The sequence below is a fragment of the Triturus cristatus genome, chromosome 4_1 (assembly GCF_964204655.1).
Source record: "Triturus cristatus chromosome 4_1, aTriCri1.1, whole genome shotgun sequence".
Taxonomy (NCBI): domain Eukaryota; kingdom Metazoa; phylum Chordata; class Amphibia; order Caudata; family Salamandridae; genus Triturus; species Triturus cristatus.
In genome coordinates this window covers 225,110,167-225,118,623 of record NC_140585.1, presented here as the reverse complement: position 1 = coordinate 225,118,623, position 8,457 = coordinate 225,110,167, and positions in this window count along the sequence as shown.

The window sequence follows — 8,457 nt, the reverse complement described above, 5'->3', positions numbered from 1 at the left end:
GATGTTTAATATTTCTGTATTTTGCACATACTTTTATGATTTTAAATTATCGAATAAAGTGGTTTTGACTTGACTTGACTTGACTTGACTAGTGTGAATTCAGCCCAATACAAAGGCTATTTGAACGCTATTCATGAGCACCAATTACAGTACACAAGATCAGGTTTTTTATTTAAGGGCCTGGGAGATGAAGTGATCTGCCCAGAATCACAGGATGGTGAGCAGACGCTGGGACTCAAACCTGATTCCCATCTCTTCAACTCTGGCCGTCAGGCCACATATGCCTATGCACACACAAGACATGAAAATGTGAGAGGATATTGTTCTTGGGAAGGAAAAAGGGCCAAGGTGACAATGGGCTACAAGCTGAGCAACTAAAAAAACAGCAAGGCCCCTTCTATTACAAAATATTCCACAGCCCTCCAGCGCAGGATCACAGCGAGGCCCCTGCTATTAGTAAATTACTCAGCCCTCCCCAGCCCTTGACTGCCTCAGAAAACACAGCTGCTGGGCCATCTATGGGGGTGGGGGGGGCGGGCTGAAGTGAAGATGGTGCAAGTTCCAAACATCACCTGGCCCCCACAGCGAGACCCATTCTTCCTCACCCACTATGCCCTGAATGAGAAGGGCTGTGGGTGAGTTGTCTAATGCAAGCGCTGTTTCTGGGCTGCATGGGCCCCCTGGGGGCCGAGGTGAAAATGGCTCAATGGCCTGAGCAACATCTGGCCCCCTGGGAGGCCGATTCTGGCACACAATCACCCCTCCCCAGCGAGATTGCAGGCCAGGGGGTCAAGGAGAGGCCACAGCTGATAATTGCAGAACGGCCACACAGCAAGGCTACTTTCCTCTCCCTGTCCAGTGCTCTCTGTGGACTGGGAAAAGGGAAAAAAACGTCCGACAGAGGGCACTGAGACCAATGCCCGAGTTCCTGCAGTGCCAATCCGTCCCTGTGGACTAGATGAGGCCCGAGTATATACCAGTGGCTCAGATTAATTCAAGCATTCCATCCATCACTTTTTGAATACTTTGGTGTATCGCCCTAAGTGGGCCGGGTATGCTCAGACATGTGTCCTTTGCACATCAGTCTGGACTCTGCTCCAATGGGAACAAACCAGCCCAAACTGCCAGGCCAGGTCCTGTTGAACTGGAACCCAAGCAACCAGTTTTGTCTTTATAAGAAGTCAACAGTCCAGTATAGCTTGGTTCCAGTGGCACTGTGCACATGATCGAAGTTTGGACATGCCTGTTCCACCTAGGGTGTCTCACTGAAGTATACAAAAAAGTGATGAATGCAATGCTTGAATTAATCTCAGTCACTGGTAATTATTCTGGGGCGCACCCCAGTCCATTGTTATTTTACACACAATAGCAGTTCAATTGGGACCCAGCTATATGCACATCAGTCTAGACTGTGCTTCAGTGGGAGAAGTCCAGCTCAAACTGCCAGGCCAGGTCTCCATGCACCAGACCATAAGGAACTGAAGGCTGGTTTTACGTTTATTAGGGCTCATCAGTTGGGTATAGCTCGGTTCCAGTGGCAAGGTGCACACATGACCCATGTCTGTGAATATCTGTCCCATATAGGGCGTCACACTGAAGTATCCAAAAAGGGATGGATGGAATGCTTGAATTAATCTCAGTCGCTTAGTGTTAGACGGCGACCTCAGGGGAGCCCGGAAAGGGGGTCCTGACTACCCTGAGACCCACCCTCAAAGTATCGTAGCCGGGCACTGGCGGGAGACTCCTCAGGAGGAGGGGTCTCGTATCGAGGATCGTACTTCTGGCACCACACGACACAGAAACACCACACCGTGCGTTCTTAGGAACCAATCTTTATCAAACAGGTTAGCACTGCAAATATGTACAAGGAGAGCACGGGCTCAATGAGTCTCGGAAGGGGAGAGGGGGTAGCGGGACAGTCTCTGGTAAAAGGTTCAAGGCAAGGACGTACCCGGCGCACAGCTCACAATCCTCGAGCTGGGGGGTAGGCTGGTTTTCGTGGGGTCCGGCGGGACCGGTGGAGTCTGTGGAAGCCGCGAGTCACTCAGCGGGCTCAGGTACAAGTTCGGAGGTCTTACGATCTTCAGGGAGCCGCGAGTCACTCAGCAGGCTCAAGTACAAGTTCGGAGGTCTTACGATCTTCGGGGAGCCGCGAGTCACTCAGCAGGGCTCAGGTACAAGTTCGGAGGTCTTACGATCTTCAGGGAGCCGCGAGTCACTCAGCAGGGCTCAGGTACAGTTCGGAGGTCTTACGATCTTCAGGGAGCCGCGAGTCACTCAGCAGGGCTCAGGTGGTTCTAAGTTCCAGGAGCCGCGACCGCGTCAGCAGGCTCTCGTTGTTCCAGCGTCGAATCTGCCAGACAGTCCCAGAGCACCCCTTGTTATAGGTCGACCCCTCTTTGATGTCCGGAGTCTGTGCAGGCAGGGGTCTTGTCACCTGGGGGTCGCTTGTCGGGGTTTCCTGCCATTGTCTTGTGATCTTTTCAGGGCCGGGTCGGGAGGAGTCCCAGACACCCAGCAGGCGTGGAGCCAGCCTTCAGGGAGGCCGGAGGGCCGATCGAAACCCATCGTCCCAGGGGAGTTCAGAGGTGCGATAGAAACTGCTCCTCCCTCTCTCATCCCCTGGAAGCGTGATGTCCTCCAGCCGGAGTGGCGCCTCTAGGCCCGGGTCGCGCTGGGGCCGGGCGGCCATCTTGGTGCATGAAGTGGGCACGCGGACCCGGGGTGGCCGAAGGGAGAGGCCATGGACGAGGATGTCCGGGTCGGGTGCGTGTGTTCCGGTGGAAAGGATCGGTTAGGCCGGGGGGATTGGGGCTGCCGGCACCAGGTTAGGTGGTGTGGGGACCAGTAGAGCCAGGTTACGAGGCCGGGTCCAACACTTAGTAATTACTTCAGACGCATCCCAATCCAGCGCTATTTTGCACACCATGCCCCTTAGTTTGGACCCAGCCATATGCATATCAGTCTTGACCCTGGTCAAATGGAAACAGTCCAGCCCGAACTGCCAGGCTAGGTCCTCCCTGGACTGGAAACAAGCATCCTAGGACCGGTTCCAGGATATCACCCCACATCAGCCAGGCTAGATTAACTCCAGTGGCATGGTGAGCACGGAACCCACGTCTGGGCATACCTTTCCCATCTTGGGCATCACACTGAAGTATACAAAAAGTGATGGATGGATTGCCTGAATTAATCTCAGTCGCTCAGTAATTACTTCAGCCGCGTCCCAGTCCATTGTTATTTTTCACACCATGCCATCTCAGTTTGGACCAGGCCACATGCAAATGAGTCTCAACCCTGTTCCAATGGGAACAGTCCAGCCCAAACTGCCAGGCCATGTACTCCCTGAACCCAGAATACCAGCAACCCAAGACCGGTTTCGCCCTTACTAGAGCTCATTAGTGAGGTATGGCTTGGTTCCAGTGGCATAGTATGCACAGGACCTACATCTGTGCATACTCATCCCACCTATGGCATCACACTGTAGTATACAAAACAGTGATGGATGTAATGCTTAAATTAATGTCAGTCATTGGTAATTACTCTAGGCAGCATCACGGTCCATTGTTATGCACACCATGCCCCTTTGTTTGGACCCAGACATATGCATATCAGTCTTGACCCTGCTTAAATGGAAACAGTCCAGCCCAAACTGCCAGGCTAGGTGATCTCTGACCCGGAACACAAACAACCCAAGACCAGTAAAATGGTTGGGTCCAAAAGGAGGTGGCATGGTGTGCAAACAAGTCAATAAAGAGATTTTTATATTGAAAAAAGCTATCCGTCAGCACTTAATGGGTTGCAGAGCCACACATTCTGTAGTTTCAGTGCTGATTGTGTGGATAAATTGTAATCCCTTTGATGTTTAGCTTCATTATTGGACGGTTTACGACCTGCTTGCTTTGAATCAGTATTCTGAACCTACCTGTAAAAAAGTGAGGGAAATAACCAATAGTAATTGAGTAATTTGGAAACTCATGTTTCTGATGATCATGGTTATTTTTATTAGTGTATACATTCAAACCTTCTTGTTGTCCATCAGTAAAATTCTGCTATTTAAATGTACCTCATTGTTCCCACAGACTAGCCTTGCATCACTAAAGTTTGCCATCTAGTTAGGTAGGTTTTCTTTCATATACAGTGAACACATAAATAATTGGTTCAGCTCAACCAATCTGCCCACAGTGTTGCTACTTTTATTGTGGGAACAAATTGAGTAAATAGCAGATGACTGGATGAGTAAGTAACTGAGCACATTGATGGGTCAACGAGTGCATGACTGAGTGGCTGACCAGTAGTGGCAAGAGGGGACAGCAGCCTCCTGCCACCAAAGAGAAATGCAGCCACCTCCAGCACCCTACCCTCTACCACCTATGCACTCACTCATCAAATTACCCATTCATTCTTGCATACACAGCTGTTCTTCATTCCACTCCACCCCATCATGCCTACAGGTGCCTAGATGACAAGTTAAATGTATCATCCTGGAAGTTCTAAGCCAGGATGTGGTATATTGCATTCTTTAAATGCTTGGAAATCTTCTGTGGTTGCTGCGAGCTGAGCACTCCCGCTCACCTCTATTGTATGTAATATCGCCTTGTTATTGCTTGAATCTGTTCCTCCACGAGGACGTGAGGGCTGCGAGCAGGGATCCTGCTAGAGCAACAGCTTGCTGTTGGGATTCAGGCTGGCAGGTTGTGCTGTGTCGTGGGCTTCGTTATAAGGAAATAAACTTTACCATCTGCCGCATCAGCCTGCATTTATTTAATCTTGGCGACGATTTTCCAGTCCACCGACATACAGTGGACCCTTTGGAGATCCTTTTGGCATTATTGGAGCTTTATCAGCAATTCGTTGGTGTGAGACCAGGTGCGAACGGAGGACAGAATCAGCTTTACGGATGCTTGGCTCTGGGTCATATTCCCGGCTTGTCCCTGCTGGTGCTGCCGTGATTTGGGAAACTTCTTGTCATTTTCCGCATTTCTGCAGAACTCACCTGCTTTGCCTCGGGAGCCCTTGCGCACCTGGTAGTGTGCGCGCAACGCTTACGGGTGACCTCACGGCATCGGCACATGTAATCTCGTAGCACCTTTCTTGGGTTGTCCTGGTAAACCTAGCATAAAACTGGTACATTGGCTTAGGCAATTTGAAAATCATATTGTTGCCCTTGATCCTGCAAGCTCCAGTCTTGTGCACACATTTACAATGCTGTATGGTAGTCTTGGTCTAGCCACTCAACAGATTTTTGACAGTTTGCCAACCATTCCTGCACCATCTGGGGATGGCCCTTGGAACATGTACCTTGAGGAAACTGCAAGATTGCACAAGCAGTTTCCAGATGCACTAAACATTATGTTTGAACGGCATGCCTTTTTCAAATGGAAGCAGCGGTCTGAAGAGAATGTTGAGGAGTATGTCTCATCTCTTAGGGTGTTAGCAACCACCTGTGAATTTGAAACTAATTTAGATAATTACATTTGGGACCAATTTGTTTTTAATTGTGCAAGGTACAAGAAAGACATTTAAGTTGTAGAAACGCCACTCTTTCTGAAGTTCTTGATGTCGCAAAGAGCATTGAGTGCTCTCTTATATCTTCAAAGATTCTACATCCAGAATTTACTATGGTTAATGTTGTTTCAGCCACTGAAGGGTGTGCAGATTCCGTACGTGCTCTCAGTGCCAAAGGGAAAAATACAAGCAAGAAAACCTTTAGTGCATGTTATCGTTGTGGTTCAATGTCTCATTTTAGCAATGCACAAAAAAGCCAATCAGTTGGCACGAAGTGTATTCTTAGCAAAAGAATGGGGCATTTTCAGAGTGTATGCAGGAGTGGCAAACTATCATCAAAAATTGGTAGTGTGCATGTAGATGTGGTCTCATGTTTAGACACTCTTATTAAAGTCATTCTTCTGCTCAATTGTGTAAATCAAACTTACCTGCCAAAGGTTACATGTGTGAGGTGTTAATTGATGATGTAACATTTAGGGCCTCATGTAGGTAAATAAATATTACCGATTCTTAAATACCGAGCCGTACCGAATCGGTATTTAAGAATCGGTAAGTTATATGTAGGTACAAATTCGGTAACAATTACCGAATCGGTAACATTCGGTAATCAAGAATCGGAATTCACCGAATCGGTAAATACCGAGGTGGTATTTACCGAATCGGTAAATACTGCGGTGGTATTTACCGAATCGGAAAATACCGATTCGGTATTTACCGAATCGGGAAAAAAAAATCACATGACTTGATGAAATAGCCAATCCTGTGCAACCACACCCCACCCAACCAGGAAGTGGCCACACCCAGGCAGGTGCACACAATTAACAGACCCTGGAGAGGCTTGGAGTGCAGAGGAGAGGCAGGGAGCCAGTGCCTGTGTGTGCAGCACAAAAACATCATGTCCAGCCAGAGGACACAGAGAGATGGAGGGGAAAGGAGGAGGAAGCTGAAATTCAGCCCCAAGGAACTCCAGGTGCTGGTGGAGGAGGTGGTGAAGCAGCACCAGAAGCTGTTTGGGAGGCAGTCCCTGCAAGTGCCTGAGGCTGAAAAGCGCAATATTTGGCTGGCCATCCAGGCGCAGGTCAATGCTGAGGGAGTGACCCACAGGGACATAGAGGTCCTCAAAAAGCGCTGGTATGACCTGAGGATTGTAACCAAGAGGAAGATGGGGGAAATCCAGAAGGAGGCCAGCCAGACTGGAGGTGGAACCAACAGGGCACCTGTCCTCACCGAACTGGAGGAGCTGGTGGGGGCCACAATCGAGAATGAGAGCGTCGTGGGTCTTGGGGATGCTGACAGCTCTGCCAGAGCCACCACACAACAAGGTAAGACGAATGCACAGCAATGTAGCCCCCCCACCCCCATCCCACATCCCCCATTGTGAAATGAGTATCCCACTCCAGTCCATGTGTTAGTGCAGACAGGCAATGCATCCTGGGAGATGTAGTCAGGGAAACCCCAACCATGAAGCAAATAGCACAGGGCAACAAGGCATGTTACACACATTAGGCACAAGGAGGCAGAGGACAATTTGGAGTGTGACATGATTTATTGTGATGCTTGCAATGCAGCCCTTCGGGGCCACTGAGCCGATGTTGCATTTCTGTCCACAGATGTGACATCACGCAGGACAGGGCATGCTGCAGGAGAGAGGGCACACCGGCCACACAGATCACCTCTGGCCAGCACAAGTTCAGCCCAGGGAGCAGGGCCACAGGCAGCCGCACCACCAACACAGGCAGCCTCGCCTCAACCAGAGCCAGCATCACCTCAACCGGAGCCAGCATCACCTCACCCAGAGCCAGCATCGCCACTCATGTTTGAGTCACCGGCCACATCACCGCCTGCAGGTGTGAGAATGAGGAGGCGTCCTGCTGCCAGGCTGCGAGCCTTAGACACCTCGTCTGACGACAGCAGGGGCCCTGAGCAAATCACTATGCCCCAGGATGGGAGCCATGCCACTGTGCCCTACACCTCACAGGCAGCACAGACGGGTGCAAGAGGGCGCCGCAGGTCGCGTGTCTAGAGTCCACCAGCAAGCATCGACAGCCATGGTGTCTTCTCTGGGCTCGAGGGCCAAATGTTGAAACAACAGCGTCTGCAAACAAAGGCAGTCATGTCAGTCCAGAGGCATATGCGGTTCATGAAATCTACATTTGTCAACATGGACAATAACATCAGCGCAATGGCAGCGGGCATTCGGGACATGTCCCAGTCAATCCAGCAGTTGTGCAGCAAATTAGATGCTGACATAGATACACGGCGCCGGGAACGGCAGAGGAGGGACACTACCACCAGGGCACTCAACCGTCTGGCAACTGCCACTTCTCTACTCTGCCGGCGCTCTGTGTCGATGCAGGAGGGCCTGACACACTGCTGCAGCGACGTGTCTCGTGGGATGGTGCAGGTCACAAGTGCACTTGAGGTGCTATTAACCAGTCAGGCGGCGACTACTGCTGCAGGGGATGCTGCGGAGAGCATCGACACCAGCAGCAGGAGCAGCATCACACCCCCCGTCCCAGAAGCACGCAGGAGCAGCAGGCGGCTTGGGGTTGGCTGTAGTGAGGATGCTCAAGCCGTGCCATCCCACACTGCAGCGCGTATGCGCAAACATTGATGCAGCCCTGCGTAGCAACTTCCCAATGGGTGACGTAACCCTGGACTTACTCATTGTATATATGCTATGTAGCCAGATTGGCTTGATCTTGTGTTCATGGCGTAGTGCCGCATTAAAACTACGTCATGACATACCACAACTGACTGTGTCCCCTTACTTACTCAGAAATAGTTGCATGTGATCTCTGCCCGTCTCTCTCTCCCATCTATTGCAGTTGGCACTCTAGCTGCGTTGCCCTCTGGCTGGCCTGACTCATCCTCGTTGTCCTCAAAATATGTTAGTTCCACATCTGTACCTCTCTTCGTGGCAAGGTTGTGCAGCATTGCACAAGTGGC